Source organism: Pteropus medius, unplaced genomic scaffold (genome assembly GCF_902729225.1).
Source record: "Pteropus medius unplaced genomic scaffold, Ma_sr-lr_union100, whole genome shotgun sequence".
Taxonomy (NCBI): domain Eukaryota; kingdom Metazoa; phylum Chordata; class Mammalia; order Chiroptera; family Pteropodidae; genus Pteropus; species Pteropus medius.
This window is the reverse complement of record NW_024344370.1, coordinates 12,196,708-12,217,072: the sequence shown is the minus strand read 5'-3', so window position 1 is coordinate 12,217,072 and position 20,365 is coordinate 12,196,708. Positions and strand designations below refer to the sequence as shown.

General features: G+C 36.3%; 1 long non-coding RNA gene across 1 annotated transcript in view; it reads right to left on the bottom strand.

Annotated features, from left to right (window-relative positions):
* LOC120608245 (uncharacterized) overlaps positions 1–20,365 on the bottom strand; it is a 284,822-nt gene that overhangs the window by 206,098 nt on the left and 58,359 nt on the right. The window lies entirely within an intron of this gene.

Sequence of the window (20,365 nt, the reverse complement as noted above, 5' to 3'; positions counted from 1 at the left end):
TAAATTTGGAATGTTTATTGGCAGAACTAATGGTAATGCCATACCAAAGTACATAAACAAATGTATTTACGTTTTAGGTAAATATGGAATTTTATTATTCTCTCCCTGTCACGTGGTTCACTACTTCTGCCACCTTGCTTTTATTAATTTTCTTCATTGAAATAAAATTACATACCCCTCTTATCACATCTGAAGAAATTATGATGTTCTGTGAAATATCTGCCAAGGTCTTTGCTTAAATGAGAACTTGCAAATCCTACCATTTAACCTAAACATCACCAGTAAAAGCACCTTTTCCATTTGTTAAAAAGTAAACAGAGAAAAAAATTTATGAATTTGAATAAAAGTTTCCCTGCATTGTTACTGTCATGGATATTACCAAAGTCCTATGGAGAATGTGATAGAATTTAACACGCGGCAATATCAAAACACTTAGATGATTTCTGATAGGTCAGGCTGCAGCACTAGTGCCCAAGAATCACTTAAATTTGTCAGAATAGTAATGTCGAAAACACAGTTTTATTCATCATAATCATACACTGCATCAACAGTTAATGATTTGTATTTGCAAAGTTCAAATACTCAGCCGTTTTCATTTATGATATGCAAAATTTTAAAGGTTGTAAGCGCTCAAGAGGAAGAAACTGTTCTGAGTGGTCTTGGTAAGTGGGGCAGGGACATAACTAGGAATAACAGAGCAAAGGGGAAGGAAGGCAAATTTTAATCTGGGAACAGAAAACAATTTTTCTAACTATACCAACAACTAATATATTATTTAAAGGAAAGTGAAGGAAACCAATAATACCAAATAATTGGATGAGGCCAGAGGAAGGATTTTAGTTCTTCAAAATCATCAATGAGATTTTTAGCTGAAAGCAAGAGCACTGTAAAATAAATAATAGCACACGTTTACTTTGTCTTGAATGTGAAATGAACAGAATAAAAAGGGGGAATATTTGTATTTCAGACATGACTTTCATATCAGGTTTGGAAACTTCAGCAAATGTGGCAAACCAGGAGTAAACTAGGGCAAGAGCTAGCATGAATCTCAACTTTTCTCCCACCCTATTCTCTGGCTTAAGATAGCGAACACCTCCGCCAAATGAGATCAGAAAACCAGAGATCTTATTCTAGAACTAATATTTTGGATGCAGATATCATGAATCATTCCAAAATTGGCAGCAGAAGTGTGAAGAATTTGGAAAGGCACAAAGGGGAGTTGTGTAGACAGCACTGATGCTTCAAAGAGAAGAGAGGCTAGATGGCTGAAGCATGGCCAGGGGACAGCTGGGAACCAGAATTGCTCTGGGAGAAAAATACAAGGCATGATGGGAAAGGGCTCTTCTAAAGAGGCCAAGAGCAGGCTGCCTGCCCTTGTTTGAAAGAGAAAGTTGTTTATTCTATCCAAAATAGTTGGTGACTGGTATCAGACTCATCTCTTCCTTCCCCCTTTGCCCACACTGGCCCAGGTAAAACTTGTTTGATGCTGGAGAAAAAGATGAAAGAATTAAAGTTAATGGAACCTAATTCTCAATGCTTTTGTATGTACATAATTAAACTCAGCAAATGAGGAAGAGAGGGGAGTATTGGGAGATGGGGACGAGGAGAGTTAGGAAGAATGCTGAATAAGAGGCGGAGGATGGGTAGGAGTTTGTAGGAATGGAAAAGAGAAGAGGGAGATGAAAGTGAACTTTGAGGGTATAATGGGGTGGGCTCAGGATGAGCTGCTACGCTTGAGGCTCATGTGGTCATTTCCAGACACAAAACATATGAATGGGGAAATAAACAATTCCAATTCCCATGGCTTCAATGAAAGAGAACTCTCCATTTTTTGTGGAAAATTGGAGACTGCTCTAAACACTGCTGGTGATTATATTTGATTTTCTGTGCCAATGCTCTACTATAAAATGCTAATACTAAATAATCTTGACATTTTTATTTTCAAGCTCATCTAAGTCACAGAACAGCTTCTCCTGTTTTAATTTTGGAACTCTAAATTCTCAGAATTTGGACCATGGAAGTCAACTAGGCCAGCTCTTATCAGATTCACAGAAAAATCTTGCTTGATGAGCCAACACCTCCCATGGAAATTAGTTAAGCAATGTGATCTAAGCCCCACATATTCCCAATAGAGTGATATCTCAGATGACTGGCCAAGGTTTAGGATTGAGAAACGTAGATTTCAAATTCCAACTCTCTAGGCACTTTAATGAGCAGCACATGAAATTCTGAAACTCTCCTGACACTAATCATGATCTTTGCATTTAGATAGCACTTATGAGTTTGCCAAAGCCATTTACAGTAGTCTCTCATTATCCCAGGTTTCATTTTTTGTGGTTTCAGTTACCCATGGTCAACCATAATTGACCATTCAAAAGAAAAAAAAAGCCTCAGAGAAGTCCAAGAATTAACCCCATGTCACACGGCTAATAAATGACACAGTCAAGCTTTGGCCTAGTCTCTCAGGGTCTAATTGTCCTCAATATTTCCATCTAGAGAGAGCGGTGGTGGACAGGTCAACATGACTGCTGTATGTTATCTGTACAAATATCACATATCAGACATCAATTCTGCAAACCTATAATTATTCATTTAAAAGCCAATTTTTAACAAATGAGGTCTCTTAAAGAAATCGATATCCATTTGATCAAAGTTTAAGAAGTCATGAAATTATTAGATGTGCTGCAATTTTATAGGACCTTACAGTCCACCAAAAGTTTTCAAAGAGAGTGTCTCATTTAATTTTTATATCAAATGGTTATTGTCTATATTTTATAGTTGGAACAACAGGTTCAGAAAAGCTGAGTCTTTCTGAAGCTGGGTATTTCTCTGCCACATGGTTAAGGAACAATTCTGCATTTGAGTGCATAGCTCTTTTCTCTGCTCACTTTCATCTCTGCTAATTTACACTTGTGTTGTTTCTACTTTTTCCTAAAAAAAAAATTAATGTGATCCTACTAACCAGATGTGCCCCCAGTGAGCCACTCATCAAAATATATCGTATTTTACCTGCCACAGGACAAACCCTGTGTGAACAAGACACACACTCAATCTACCGGAACCAGTTTAATTCTATGATAAAGGTGCCCTGCATAGCACAGCATATTCTTTAAATGGCTTCATAAGTGAGTACTAATGGAACATTAGTGGAAATTAGTAAGGAATAATTAAATAATAATTATGAAAGAGAGTTAAACAAATAAACTTTTTGGGGGGTGACTAAAAATTTCACTTCTACATCTATATAGCCACTTAAGTGGTTGCAAATAACAGAGAAAATAGAAAAATCTCCTTCATTAATTTTACTTATACTAGTAAAATATACTTTAGTAATGAGCATTAAAAATGTGCTCATGTTCGATCCTGTCTCAAACCTAAAAACCTAGGAAATGAATGCATATATAGTGCTTTTCAAGGTTCTTGTATAAAAACTTTCAGAAACATCAATGTGGAATTAGGATATTTTAATATTTATCCAGCAAAAGGATAGTAAAGCTAGCCACGTTTTCCCATCCTCCTTATTATATCCCAGGAAAAAGATCCAAAGGAGCTTCTCTGAAATTTTACTTACACAAAATTTCAAAGGTACCCTCTCCAAATTGCTACTCAGCAGAAAGAAATCACCAGTTTCAGTTCACTTGGGACTTGTAAATTCAGAAATCAGGAGAAATAGCTTCGCATCCACTGATTTGAGGTGGGTGATGCAACTGAACAATTTCATTGAAATATTTCAGAGTGCAGTTCTAAGTAGAAAGTCAAAAATAAATAGGATGGCATGTATTTATCACTTCTCCAAGAACTTTAGACAAGTCAGATTTTATACCCTCTGGGGAACGAATGTCCATTTTGGAGATCGTTCTAACATCTACTAAGAACAACGTGTTATATGGTTCAAAAGTAATCACATAAGCAGGACTTGCAAAGCTTTATACCACAAACACTTCCAATCAGTAGGTATCTTACATCAATTATGCCAATATCACCAGCTAAACAATGAAAGTAAAAATAATCCAGTTTTGTCAGGTCCATTATTCCTCCTTTCACAAAATGGGAAAAATTATGCGATTATCTGTGATTCTAACTATTGAGATTGGAGCCCTTAAAAGTTTTCAATAAGATATAAATCATGTGTATTTTATATGGGTCAAAATTGAAGCAGTGTTGGGAAGGGTTCTCTTGAACTGATTCAGTTCCAGATACTTGCTTCAGTGTTAATTAATGACCTGGGGACATATTTTGAAAACAGTAATGTTTCTAAGTCCCTTAGCAAGGTCAAATCCAGAACTTATTTCTCACTTCAGTGAAGGTTGAGCTTAAATTCCAGCTCCATGGATAAAGGGAAACAAGCTTTCTCTTATGGTGGCTAAAAAACATATGTCCACTTCAGTGACTGTGTCATGAAACAAAGAAACAAAATATTGGAAAGGTGAAACAGAAACAGGGCTAAGCCCAAATAAATGGGCACGCTTGTCCCAGTCACAACAAATAGAGCATTTAAAACCACTCTTGCAATGCTCCTTATATCCCTCATAATGAGATTTCAGGAGTAACAAGACTTAAAAAGAAAAGGCCCTGCAGAAGTACATTAGCAATATCATGAAATAATGCACAAAAGAGAAAGGAAAACACTGCTGGTGAAAAAAGTAACAATTACATAGAGCGTTCCCTTTTGTGTTTTATGAATTCTAATGACATTTTCTCAAAAGCATGCCTAATCCATTTTTAACCTGAAAGAATATACTTTACATTAGATAAATACAAAATATGTGTTAAATTACAAATGTCCTTTGGGAATGTCAGCTTCTAGCTGGTTGCACAGTTTCCTCTTTCTTCTGTCCACCATGTTGGTTTGAGTTAATGGTGCTAAATGTTGACTGGAATATGGTAATCTCTCATTCAAAATCTCTTCCTCAGTATCATTTTTTTTTTCACTTGAAAACCATGTATATACAGCATCTACTCTATTTCTATTTTTAAATTATAGCTCAAATGATCTCTCTTTTTAAAACAAGCATATATATTCACTATAATTTCTCTCCTTCTTTTTCTCTAACTCATGTCTAATTACTTCAGCAAAATCTCTCATCTTCTCTTGGTTACATATGCAAACAACAACAAAAAGTTTTTGTTTTAGAGTTCTAAAAGTATAAAAACATTATTACTATTACAACTATATCAAATAAAGGGGAACACATCACATTTTAAATGAAATTAGATATAAGTATTTACAAATCTAAAATCTTCTCCAAAGTTTCTATCTACTTCCTCATTCTCCAGTTACCTACGAGTAAATTATAATAACATTTCGCCCTCTATTTTTACCAATATTGTGATAGCATTGCTTTTTTCTCTTATTTTATTGCAAATGAAAATATTTAGCTATCTCATGGCTTAAATAAATTATGGATTTCCCTGAAAATTTAACTACTCTTTATGTCATTGTTCCTGTGGAAGAATATGTTGGTGTTTCAGATACTCCAACTTCAAAATAATTGTCAAACAGAACTCAAGATGACTTTTAAAGGAGCTGACAGAGTGTATGTATTATTCATTAAAGACTAAGAAAAACTGAAGCCCCCCTAATGGGTTTGCTCTTCCATTCATCGTCATCAAGAACTACATAAAAGGCAGGGTGACATGGTAGTGAATAATGCAAGCTTTGGAGCTAGAAAGCCCATGTCTAAACCTTAGCTGCATCACATACTAGATGGGAAAACTTGAGCAAGTCACTTACTCTTTTAGTGCTTAAGCTTTTTTATCCTTAAAATAGGAATAATTGTAGTACCTGTGTCATAGAGATACTATGATAATTTAATGAATTAATGCATATAAAATTCATAGAAATATTATTGGCAGATAGCCTTCAATAAATATCTGAGATAATGATGATGATGATGACAATGATTAAAAAAAAAAAAAAGAGGTGATGATGATTATGTTATACACCAGAATCACTTCCTCTTTTCTGTTGCCTCACTAAAATGCACATGGGGATGGGTACACCAGAGAGCTCAAAAAAGATTTGATGACACCCAGATGTGTGAAATGTGTGAACGTTGGGAGGCAGGGATGCCTGCAAAGTTGCTACTGCTATCATCCAAAATTAGCAAGCGCTTGAATGAGCCCAGCTGTAGGGAGAATGAAGAAGTAGAGAGGATTAGGTGATAAGACAAACTCTAGGGATCAAAATGGGAATGTGACTCTCTTCCCAACACACTTGCAAACATTCCTGATATAGCACAGAAGCCTATTAGTAATAGAAAAACAACATTCTTAGGTGTCCGGCTCTGCCATATTTCTGGAACTCTGCCGACTTACTAGAATCTTCAGGACTCTGTTGTCAAAGGAAGTTGGAGTATTTGATCCCTAAAATCCTTCACAGTACTTATGTAAATATCAATATTACGGAAGTATTTTCCTTAACAAACATCAAGATGTCAGTGGTGAGGTGGGGCTAGACACTGACAGTCTCTATGACAGTTTATTTCTTCACAAATGAGAACAATCTGGAGCAAGTAAGATAAAACATTAACATTTGTTAAAGATAGATGAGAATATGGATATCATTTTGTTTTCTGAATTGTCCATATCTTTCAAATATTTGATAATGAAATTAATAACAAAAAAATGTAAATATAATCCAGAATGGGCAGAAGCAAACATGAAGTCAAAATGAAAATACGCCAATGTGTTTTTTAAAATTTCTCATTTAGTTTCTAGTTATATGCTTTTACTCGAGGAGATTGGCTCTATAGACAGACAGGAGGAGAAATAAGGTGTCCAGTTTAGGGTGGAATAATATGAGGTAAGGGAGATGGTTTCTATCACTGTCCATGGAATGAAATTTTGTTCAGATAAATGAAATAAGCTGTTCACTGAGTGGTTTTAATTTCTTCCAAACCAAACCTTTTCATGTTCAGGCTCTAAAATGCTCCAAGATTCAGGTCCAAATAAGGACCCAATCTGTAAATGCCTTCCACCTAAAATCGCCTCATCTGAAAACTCTTCTTTGACTCTCCAGGCCTAGTTAGTTGCCTTCTCCCGAGGCTCCACTCTACAACAGTGTGGACTGCCACATAGAAAGGTGTTGGGGAGGCTTCAATCATGTGATTTGGGGGAGCTTTCAGCTTAGGAGTTTGAGGGTAAATCTGTTGCGGATCCTAATTTTTCCCTTTTATTCTTCAGGATGAGGCTGCCTAAGCACTCTGTCACCTTATCTAATGAACATAAATATACAGCGATGAGTCATGTTCTCTTTTGCCCTGGAATATTTTCATTTCTCTATGCTCTAGGTTAGATATTCTCAAACTTGGGATGAATATCAAAGTTATTTTGGGAGAAAATTTTCATAAACAGTTACAAAGCTTCATACCTGACCCACTGAATCAGAGTCTCCTCCCTTGGGCTGAACTGGAAATTGATTCCAGTTTTCCCTACTCCTAAATGGGTGTAATTTTACATCTTACGGCTTTATTGTCCATTGCCCAAACTTTGGAGCCCTTACACTTGCATAAAGTTAGACTTATTTCTAAATTTCTACCCATAGACCCCAACAAATATTTGACTAGGAAGGAGATGACAATATGTGGAATGGAAAGCATAGAGATAGCAGGCTGAGGCCTCAGGTACAGGGAATAGAAAGTGAAGAACATCTAAAACTTATATGGAAGCACAAAAGACCCCAAATAGCCAAAATAGTCCTGAGAACAAAGAACTTAGAGACATCATACTTCAAACTATATTACAAAGCTTTAGCAATCAAAAGAATTTGGTATTGGCATAAAAAACAGACACATTGATCAATAGAATAGAGAGTCCAGGAATAAACCCACACATACATTGTCAAATAATTTATGACAAAGAAGCCAAGAATATACAATGAGGAAAGACATCCTCTTCAATAAATGGTATTGGGAAAACTTGACAGCCACATGGAAAAGAGTGAAATGGGACCACTAACTTACATCATACAAAAAATTAACTCAAAATGGATCAAAGATAAACATAAGACCTGAAACCATAAAACTCCTAAAAGAAAACACAGGCAGTTTTGACATAGATCTTGGTGATTATCTTTTTTTTAGATTTGACACCAAAAGCAAAGGCAACAAAAGCTAAAATAAACAAGTGCAACTACATCAAAATAAAAATCTTCTGCACAACAAAGGAAAGCATCAACGAAATGAAAAGGCAGTCTAGGGAATGGGAAAAAATATTTGCAAATCACAAATCTGTTAAGGAGCTAATATCCAAAATATGTAAAGAACTCATACAATTCAGTAGCTAAAAGGAAATAATGCAATTTCAAAATGGACAGGGATTTGGATACTTTTACCAAATAAGACATACAGATGACCAACGGATACATGAAAAGGTGCTCAACATCACTAATCATCAGAGAAATGAATATCAAAACTACAATGAGATATCATCTCACACCCTAGCTATTACCAAAAAGACAAGAAATAACAAGTCCTGGTGAAAATGTGGAAAAAGGGAACCCTTGTGCACTATTGCTGGGAATGTAAATTTGTGCAGTGGAAAATAGTATGCAGATTCTTCAAAAAATTAAAAATAGAACTACCATATGATCCAGCAATTCTACTTCTGGATATTTATCCAAAGAAAACAAAAATACTAACTGGAAAAGACATATGCACCCATGTTCACTGAAACATTATTTTCAAACACCAAGACATGGAAGCAATCTAAGTATCCATGGATGGATGAATAGATAAAGGAATTGTGATATACAGACACAATGAAAAATTATTCAGCCATAAAAAAGAATTAAATCTTGTCATGTGAGACAACATGAATGGACATTGAGGACATGACATTAAGTGAAATAAATCGGATAGACAAAGGCAAATATTATATAATCTCACTGATATATAGGATCCCCCCCCTCAAAAAAGCTCATACATACAAAGAACAGAGAACCAACTGACTGGTAGTCACCAGAGGTGGCGGGGAGGACGTGGATGAAATCCTTGAAGGAGCTCAAAAGTACAAACTTACAGTTATAAAATAAATAAGTATGGGATATAATGTAGCACATGGTGACTATGGTTAACAGTACTGTGTTACATATTTGGAAGCTGCTAAGAGAGTAGATCTTAAAAGTTCTCATCACACACAAAAAATAGTGTAGCTAAATGGGGTGATGGATGTTAACTAGACTTATTGTAGAGGTCATTTTGCACTATATACAAATATTGGATCATTATGTTGTACATCTGAAACTAATATGTTATACATCAATTACATCAATTATATCTCAATTTAAATAAAGAAATTTAAGTGAGGAACATATACAATCCAGAATACCCAATTGACTTCTGACTCCTGTCTAAATTCTGCACAGATTGCTAAATATCGACTAGCAGAAAGGCAATAATCAGAAAGGGTGGTCACAAGTACAGGTTACACAGTCAGACCTGTCTGAGTTCAAATCACAATTCTTCTACTTACTAGTCATGTGACTTGGACATGTTACTTATCCTCTCTCTGTTTCCTCCTCGGTCAGAGATAACAATGGCACATCCCTCATAAGGATGTTATGAGGATTAAAGAAATTATAACCTTAAAAAATTTAGAACAATGCCTAGAATACAGGAAGTTCTAAATGTTAGCCACTATTATTGTCATCATCAATAACATTATAATGATTTGTCCAGTTATTCTATTTCTTGTACTGAATCTCAACTGTAAGAAATTTTCTTACTTACAGATATGCGAAACAACTAGTTCTGAAATTCCACTCATTCTTCTGCTCCATGGTTTGTATCTTCTGTACCTTCGATGGGTGCATATCCATGTATATCGACAGTGGCCAAAATGACTGAACAAGTGAGACCAAGAGAGTAAGCCTCAAAAATCCAAAAGGACCTCATCAAGGATGTATCAGGACATTCTTTCGACACGTTAGAAGAATCATTGTTTGGGTTATGAGCTAAGAACACACATCCCCGACACCAAGACTTCCCATAAAATTCCATCAAATGTCTCCCTTGAAACAGCAGTAAATGTATAATACGACTATTTCCATTCATGACCAATCATATTGTAGGTAGCCTAAAAAAGGATTTCTTAAACACATATTGCTGAACTTTAAAATCGTTGGCTTTTAGAAGTAGAAAAACAGAACTAAAATGGTGTTACATGCATGGGCAAAAATACAGTGATACCACAGACTCATAAAGGTCACATAAACTCTCATATGTAATGTTGCTTATGTTAAAAAAATTTTTCCACAAGCTGCTAAAATTCTTGGGGCTACAATATTTTGGACCAGTGTCACTATATCCTTTTAGAGAGGAGAGAGGCAGAGAGACACACCAAAGAAAGTACAAAGACTTAGAAGACGAGGAGATACTCCAAGAGTAGTTAGGCAGAAAGGACCAAAAGGCATCAACCAGCCCAGTCTTCTCAGTATCACATATAGGCAAACTGAAGCAGGGGGAGAAACCTGTGCCACCCAAGGTCACTTACATGGTTGAGGCATATGTGGAACAGAGGTTTCAGTTGCCCAATTCTAGTCTAATACTGTTTTTTACAGTGCTCCATAGTGCTGTTTTATACATGAGAAAGAGGGGTAAAATCACATTTTAAATATAATATTTTAATTAAATGTATATTTTTTCAAATGAAAGTAACCGAGAAGCAAGGGATGTTACTTTTATGCTCTCATTGTGATTTATATTAGCTTTTTTACAACCTGAGTCATTAATACAAAAGAAAAGAAGGGACATGGTTTTAGTAAAGTATGCTTTATATTTTCTATTCTAAAAGTAAAACATATATTTTTGAATTAAATTAGACAACACAAAACTAGAAAGAACCATCAAAATAAGCCTTAGACTCACCATTCAAAAAGTCTCTACTAACGAATGGGTAGTTACACTTCCCTCTACTTTAATTTTTCTGTCATAATTTTTAAACATTTGTAACTAGATTATATACATAATGCTGAATTTTCATTTTCACTTAACAGTATACTATAAGCAACATTTTTTTTTATTTTAAAAATGCATGCTCTCAGAGAAAACTGGAAAAGAAAAACATAAAATTCATTTTAAATAAATCTAAACATTAACGTTACTGTGTATTTATTTATTTTTAATAAGATTTAAATCATCCATAACACCGCACCATTGGTATGTGATCTTTCCTATCATTGTTCAGGGACATTCCCCCCGCCTACATTTTTCCTGCCTGGGCACCTACTCTACTCTGTGTAATTCCAGGGCTTAACTTTGGAGACTTTGGGTACATCGAGTGAACAGAGAAGAGGAATTAGCAAGAGAGATCAACCCTGTGATCTCACCCTTACTTCCTGTTCAAGTTCCACCAGGCTTAAAAATCTTTTCATTTAGGATTGCGTTCAGCTGGAGGAGGAGATTCCAAGAGGATAAAGAGGAAACAGAATGATCCAGAAAATGAGAAACAGGCTCTGACCACAAGTGGATAATAAATCTCAAAAAAGCCTCCCAAGGAAGTTAGGGCCAAGCAGGTGAAATCCAAGATGGGAGAATGGAATGAAGAATATTAGAAGAAAGAGAAAAACTAAGAAATAGAAAAAAATAAAGAAGAGATTGACCCAGAGAAAAACGCTATGCCCTTCTATTCTACCTGCTCTTCTGTGACCTAGACTGATGTCACTGCCCAAAGCATGATGGTGAATTCTGACAAATTTTCTTCCTCCAACTGATATTGTTTGGTTCCTCCATGTTATTTTCATTTTGATATAGCACTTTACCTCTGACCACCTCCCCTTCAAATGGGGAAATACTGTGATAACAGCTTCTCTTACCCACTTCTGCCAGGTGGAACAAAAACTTGAGAGAGCCAATGGCTGAAACAATGGCAGGTTTATAATATTTACGGGTATATTTAAGAGAAGGTTCTGAAGTTTCAAATCCATTCGTTTTTACAATGATGTTTGTACCATCTTCTGTAAAACAAGTTTTGACTTCAGGAAAGATTAACCATCATTTCAACTGATTGGCTATACTCTAATTTACTCAGTTGAGATTTGTACTGTTGTCTTTGACATCTTTCCTACAATGGAATAAACTCTGTTTCACTTTCCAACGGGTGTTTGTGGACATACCCATCAAGTTTACAGCTCCATATTTAAAATATCTCTTCTGGTAAGAAAAGATACCAGAGGGAAGGTGTGATTTACAGTTATTAAAACAACAAACTGTATGTCCCTTGATTATATTTACTACGGTGGATTTAATGGATTTATAAGAACTTTTATAAGTAGATCACTTTTATAAAATAATTGTCTATTGTTTGGTTTCAATATTTCGAATATGACTGCCTTTATTTATAAATTAGCTACCCAAGATACTATGAGAACCAGAAGTAAGCTCAACTGGCTTCCTCATTCCCATTGACAACTGGCTACTTTGCAGCAATTGGGGGTAACCCCACCATCCTGAACTAGTATGAGAAGCATAAATTAACCTAAATTGGACAAGTTTCCAATGACTTCTGCAGAACTCCTACCCTGGGTCAGACCTCACATCTTTTCTAAACCTGTGCAGGTTCATTTGTGGTGCAGTTTGAAGCTAAAGAACAAGTAAAATTCTTCCCTCTGGCTTGTCTTTAAACACTTCCTATACCTCATATAAGTACCTATGCCAATATTATACTGGTAAACCACATACCTGGTTAAATATCAATGTTCTCTGCAAGGCTGCCACCACAACCTTATGTACATGTGTGCATATAAATAGATATGTTTTCCACTCAGAAAAGGATTGCAACTGTATTTTCATGTATCTTTGAGAGGCCTCTTTGAAAATGAATAAAAAGAATAGAATTGAGTTGAACGATCGATCATAGCCAAATATGTCAGGCTAAAGACTTTGTGATATGGGGACTTTTGAAGCATGAGACTGAAAGCCAAATTACATTGCCACCAAGCTCAACTGATGTATATCAATCTATATGAAATGAGAAAACAGCATAAAAAATCAGGCTGGGAGAAAGCGGTGAAGAGTTAAAGTACAAATCAGTAGTTGATAGATGGTCATGGGGATGGGGAGCACGGCATAGGGAATGAGGTCAGCATTAATGTAATGGCTATGTGTAGAGCTAGAGGAGAGAAAAAGCAGTCAGGGAGATCGTTCATAAACTATATAAATGTCTAACCAATGTCTAACTAATAATAAAATAAAATTTTAAAAATCAGGCAAATATGATACTTGAAAGGAAAAAAAAAGTAGGTATATATTATTTCTTGAAAAGAAGATAAACCTATGTGGGAAAGAGTATACGTGCTTTTATTGTATGCAAGCAAATCTAGGTTTAAAACAATCAAAATGTTTCCTTTAACTTTGATCTCTATTTGTTCTCTTTTAGATTCATAGTGTTTTCTCATTTCTACATACTTATCCCTTTGTTGACTCTCACCCTCAATTTTCACATTCCCAAGAGAAACATTAAACAACCCACCATACTCCCACATTATTATATGGATATGGATAAGTAGCAGATCAGACATAGGAAAGAGAGTGCCTACTAAATGCTCACACCAAATCTCCATTCCAAAGTTGAAAGAAAGTTTAAGAAATTCCATTTAGCCAGTGCCAGAATGCCACAAAAACATATTTTATATTAAGGTGTGCTTGGCCAAGTATCTACTCTTTCAGAGTTCCCATGCAGATGTCAGCACATGGCCTAATCATAGGACTAGCAGCATAGCTAGTTGCTGGCCAAAGACATTATCTAGCAGACCTGCCAGTGTGTCTGAGAATCCGTTAAAAGCACATTCCCTCAGGTTAAGGCACTGCTTGTTCCTAAATAACCTCCTTTAAATGAATCTAAATGTTAGAAAGGATAATATAATAATACATTATTTATCGACAAGACCATTTTGTAAATATGGCTCTTTTTATCCTGACTAGAAAAGCTTCCTGGGTCTATATTGGTTTGATAGTTGTATATGTTCACAAATTACTTTATCTTTCTGAGCACTGTTGACTGTATTTATAAAAATAAAAGATTATTGTGTAGATTTATTCAGTCATTCATTCCAAAACATTTATCAAGACTTTTATGAAAGGCACTATTCTAGGAGCTGGGACAGAACAATACACAAAATAGGTAATATTCATTCATGCCCTCTTGGAACAGACAATAGTTGTGGGTAGGGCTAAGCATGATTAAAGGAGACAATCAATGGATCAATAGTTGCCTGGTGGTAAGTGCTATAGAGTGTTCCACTTTTATAGAAGGTGATTAGCAACGGCCCCCAGGTAGTCATGCAGGTATTTGATGGAACAGCCTTTCTGGCAGAGGGAACAGCAGGTGAAAAGACTCTAATGCAGGACTGTGTTTACATTCTCACACAACAGTTAAAGGTGGCTGGAGCAAAATGAGCTAGTGAGTGGTCGGGGATGAAGTCAGAGAGTGGGGAGAGCTAAGGATCACATAGGGCCTTGCAGGCTAATGTAAGGACTTTGAGTTTTACTCTACATAAGACAAGAGCCTCTGGAAACTCTAAGCAGAGGCAGGATATGGTCCAACATCTATTGTGAAAGGATCACTCTGGCTCCAATGCCATAATTAAACTGTAAAGGCAAGAGCAGAAGCAGGAAGTCCATTTAGGAGGCCAAGGCGGTAATCTAGGACGGAGGTAGTGGTAGCTTGGCCCAAGGTGGTAGCAGATTGATGAAGAGCAGTGGCTGGATTGTGGAGATATTGTCAAGGTTGAGGAGACAGAACTTGCTGATGGCTTAAAAGAAATAAACGAGGAAGAACAAAGTCTAATGTTGGCACATAGTAGATGCTCTATATATGTTAGTTACCTTTCATTTCTTTCTTCTTAATAGCTATTTGAGATAAAACACTGGGGAAAAGAAGGATTGGGAGGGATGAAAGGAATGAAGACTGATAGGGAGAGGACAGAACATGGGCTTGGGCACAAAGACCTACTTGGTTGGGTGTCTCTTTCAATCAGCAGGAGGAGTTTGTAAAGACCTCCCACACCTCACCCCTGGCCCCTGCTGCCCTAAGGGGTAGAGAGAGGCAGAAAATAGTACCACATGGTTTCTTTAGTACCACATGGATACTTTACTGACATTACTCTGACTTAAGATCATTCTTTATAATCCTACAGGAGGAGGAATATAACTTCATAAACGTTGATCAGGTCTTAAGGTCTTAATCAAGTCTCACCAATGCTTAACTTTCCCCCATCTCCTAAATATCCTCACTGACACAGCCACGTATCATATAAAACCTGGAACTTGGATGAAACAAGGGAAAATGAGGCCATCAGAGGACCAGAACTGATTAGAATGTATTTTCACTTTCCAGACAAATGAGGGCTCAAATGATAGTGTCAAAATAATCTGTATTTCATTCACCTACCAAAATATACCAATTTTGTGGTATAAGATGCTACCCACTATAATGCTACTATCTACTCCAGTAGTTTAACATTCATCTAAAAACATACATTTGAATTTCAATTTGCAAATATTTCTTAAGAATTTAAGCTTGGTTATATTTCAAACTCTAACTCCAGCAGGGTAAAATAGCTGAATTTATCAACATATGACAATTATACCGAGCCAGTCTCTATCTAGAGCCTTAAAAAAGGTGGGCATCACAGGCAGGGGCCCCTTTTCCTGGGGATATGCCAGAGTAGAACTTGTGGAGCCGAAGGCATACTAGACATTTGGACATCACTGCAAACTAGGAAAAATGGGAATTCTATAGGGCTCTGATGTTTCTTTCCTTGATGAAAGATAGCAGCAAAACACACAAAAAAAGTTTTTTCCTTTTCTTCAAGTTTCTGACAACTTTGCTGTGTTGTGTTGATAATGAGCCTCTGGCAGAATTCTAGACTTCTGCTTGAGGTTCTCTGGGCACATATTATGCAGAGCAATTACGATAGTTCTTGAAACACACATTTTGCCCTCACTGCTCTAGGAGTTTTCTCACTCTCATAACTTGAGACAAAGTTTTATTTCATTTCCTTCTCAACCTTGGCCACAGCCATTTCATGCTCTTACTGCACTTCAAAACCTATTTCTAACAGCCAGAAATCACTTGAGATGAGAATGAGAGTCTTTGAAAAGCTATGGGTTTCTAGAAGCCAAAAGTTTCAGAAGAGAAAAGTGAAGCCAAGGAAGTCTGAGTAATTGCTCTCGGGTATGAGAGGAGAGAGAAAGAAAAACAACGCTGTCATGTGACATTCATGTTTTCTTCAACTTTACAAAATGTTCAGGTTACATACTGTAAGATTCTATTTTTATAACATCTTTTAAAGAATAAATTTTAGAAACGAAAGGCACATCAGTGGTTGCAGAGGTTTGTGGGGGGAGCTTAGGATGGTATTTGTGATTATAAAAGGATCCTTATGGTCTTGGTTGGAATTGTTGAGTATCTTGAATGTGGTGGTAAATATGCCAACTTATACAGGTGACAAAATTTATTGAACTTAATATAGACACACACGCAAGCGATGCAACTAAAACTGGGGAAATTTGAATTAAGATTTCTGATTCTATCAATGCCAATATCCTGGTTGTAATTTTATAGTTTTGCAAAATGTTACCACTGGAGGGAACTGTCTGGAGGTTCCTCAAAAAATTAAAAATGCATATACCTTTTGACCCAGCAATTGCACTTCTGGGTGTTTATCCAAAGAAAACCGAAACAATAATTCATAAAGATCTATGCACCCCTATGTATATGGCAACACAATTTACAATAGCCAAGATATAGAAGCAACCTAAATGCCCATCAACAGACAACTGGATAAAGAAGTTATGGTTCATATATACATTGGAATATTACTCAGCCATTAAAAAAATGAAATCCTACCATTAGCAATGACATGGATGGACCTAGGGTTATTATGCTGAGTGAAATAAGTCAGATAGAAAAGAATAAATACCATATGACTTTACTTATATGAGGCGTTTAAGGAATAAAAAGAACAAACTAATCGAAAACATACTCACAACTATAGAAGACAATCTGATTACAGCCAGAAGGGAAAGGGGTTGAGGAACTGGAAAAATGGAGTGAAGGGTTAAAGGAATACAAATTAGCAGGTGATAGATGGGGAGCACGGCACAGGGATGGGGAGCACGGCATAGGGAACGCAGTCAGCATTAACGTAATGGCTAGGTGTAGAGTCAGAGGGGAGAAAGAACAATTAGGGAGATTGTTTTATAAACCATATAAATGTTTAACCAATATACTGCATACTTGAAACTAATAATAAAAATAAAATTAAAAGAATTAAAAAAGAGAGATGGCCCAATGTTGTATGTGCTTTTGGCCCCATTAACCTGGATCTATTGCTGAATAGCATTAATAAGGCCAATGTATGGCTGGAAGGACAAGAGCTCAAAAAAGAGAATGATATAAATATTTACAAAGTGCTAAATATGGTAGGCCTAATTAAAGGTATTTTGTACAAACTAAAGTGTTGACAGAACCCCAGAGCTTAGATTTCCTACATTGGAACCTACCCCCTCCTCACCTCTTGGCTCAGTGTGAAGTAAGTTTGGCTAAAAAAAAGAGGCCAAAAAAAGGAAGCTGGTTCACAGCTACCCCCACAGGGATGAGGGTAATGAGGAAGTGAAGGGATGTTTATTCCTGCTTCAGATCTTCATTGTCTTCTATTTCCTTTCTTTTCTTGCTTTATAGCACTGCATTTTATTCACTCTTTGGTTTTAAAGTGCTTTCTAACACATTTCATCTGAGCCTATAACTACCCTAGAAGATAGGTAGGTACTATTAAAGCCATTTTACAGACAAGAAAGCTAAGATTTAGAGATGTTGGCTCGTTTGCTGAAGCTTATAAGCAAATAACAGAATAGTCACCAGAACCTAGGCTCTAGGACACCCACTCACCTTCCCTCTACTCCATCTCCTGAGGCAATATAAGAGGCAAATGGTAAACAGAACTTCTTTCAACAATATAACACAAGTTTCTACAAAAACACCTCTGGGCCCATTCCAGGCTAAACCAGAGCAGCACACAGCCACAGAAACTCAGAAGGAGCAAAACGATTAACACGATCATCTTTTCTCTTGATTTTCATTATGAGAGTATCAATAAACAAGCCCATTCACCTAATCCAAGGCCAATCCCAAGCACTGAGCCCCTGAGTCTCTGCTTCTAAAATAAATGCATCGCCCTTGGCCTCCACCACTGTATCTCCAAAATCTTAGTCTTCTCAACTGTCTTCCATAAGCTTCCTCCTCTCCACTCTCTCCTCACTGTCACTGTGGTATTTCAACAAATTTGCCCTGTTGTAACTCAGATCTCATTTTATTGAATGTGGAAACCGTGAAAGTAGTTCGTGTCAAAACAGAACCACTTATCATCATCCAATGTTATTAAAACAGAGAAAGAAGTTGACTATGAAGATGGCCAAAAAGATAACCTTGCTAACTCTGCCCATATTCCCCAGCTATAGGAAATTCTTTTCCCTCCCTGACTCAAATGAAAAGTTTTTATAACTCAAACTGAACCAACCGAATGGAAAAGTAAAGGTAAAAAACATGAAAAATGACTTCAAGAGAACATGAGCACATTTCTAGAATAAGTGGGTTATGGTCATTGATCCATTTTTTTTTTTCTCACTTGTTTCTTCACTACATCTTTGCAATTAGCTTCCCTCCTAAAGTGAAATGGCACACTTAAAGTCTCCAATAGCTTCTTCTTGACAAGTCAGATTGCTTCTTAGTCCTTGTTTTCTGTATTCTCTAGGTGGCTCTTCATCCTATTAACTTTCTTGAAACCCTTCTTGAAACTCCCCGTGTCTTTCGCCTTTGAAGCACATCAGAGTTCTGGTTCTTCCCTTTTTCTCCACCTAATACTTTTTTCATCTCTGGTTCTCCATATAGAACATTCTACTAATCTTTGTCTTTCATTCTGTTTTGCTATTTTTCCCATTTCCAACTCTACAGCAAAATTATTCAAAACCTATATGACCCCTCTAACTCCTCTAACCATCTGAAAGATAGGCCACTTATTCCCACTTAAAAATATAAGGTTTTTTCAGAGTCTTTCAGCTCAGAAAAGACTCTGAAAGAAGACACAGGACACAATGTACTTTCCTTGGGTTGAAACGTCATAATCTCAGGCTAAAAGAGGTTGTGCAGGAAATCAGTGAAAGCTCACAGACCGCTCTGCCAAAGTCTTCCCCAAGGTGAGAACAAATAATAAAACTTTTTACCTCTATCATTACAGGCCACATGCCAAGGTCTCAAGGACCATAGCCCAAGGGCCACACACTTAATGTGATTCTCTAATAACCATCATCTTATTGCTGATCAGTCATAAGCTAAATTGATATGTAATTAAGAGCATCTTTTGCCTGCCAGCACTCTGTGAGAATCAGCATGATTGTCTAATAGAAGGGCAATGTAATTAGGGAAGTTATGAATAATGGAATTAGGAACTCACTGAGAAATATGCTTGCCCACAGTGTATCCTACTTAAGCAAGGCATCCTCCAGAGCCTCCACATGTCTCATGCCTAGGAAGAAAAGCAGTGATCATTGACTAAATGCTTGATTAATCTGATATAAATAGAGGTAAAATTCTTTGCTTTCTCATTATAATAACCATTGAATATTAATGAGTAGACACCCTTAAATATCACTTTAAGTTTTATAGGGCTCCTTAGGATTCATTCATTTAACAAGTGACCTAATTGACTTTTGAACATGCGCATAGGCACTGTAGGAAATGTAAAGGTAAAATGGAAGTATTTTCTCTAGACAAGAAATTGATAGTCTAGCAATATGATTAAACATGCACTTAACTACAATATGTATGGAAAGTAAGCAATACAAAAATACTACCTGTTTAGCTTTTTTAATATTAGCATAGTAAAATTACTATTAAGTAGCATTTTATCTGCGTTTCATATCTCAATTCATTTCTTTATTACACAATTTCTTATAACTTGCTCCCAAAGTGCATAAATGTGGGGAATACAGAGTGACAAAACATACGGTGATCCAGTCTCTATGTATCTCATAGTCTTATTGGAAAAGCACAGATTATATAAGTAATTTCAAGAACACAGAGAATCACCAAAGCAAAGCCCTGGGTCTTATAACATAACAATATCCAGGAAGACTTGCCTCCTCCCCCACAAGACATCCTTATGCTTCCCCTTTCCCAGCCAGGAAGCTCTGGAAAGTGGCTATGAGTTTGAAAATGTCTACCTATGATATACGAAAAATTCATTTATGAATCACATACAATATCATTTTATTTCCCAAGAATCCTATCTCTGCTGAGAAATAAAATTAGGGTCATCGAACATATGTTGGTCATTCAACTAACCATGGATGTAGACTAAGACTAA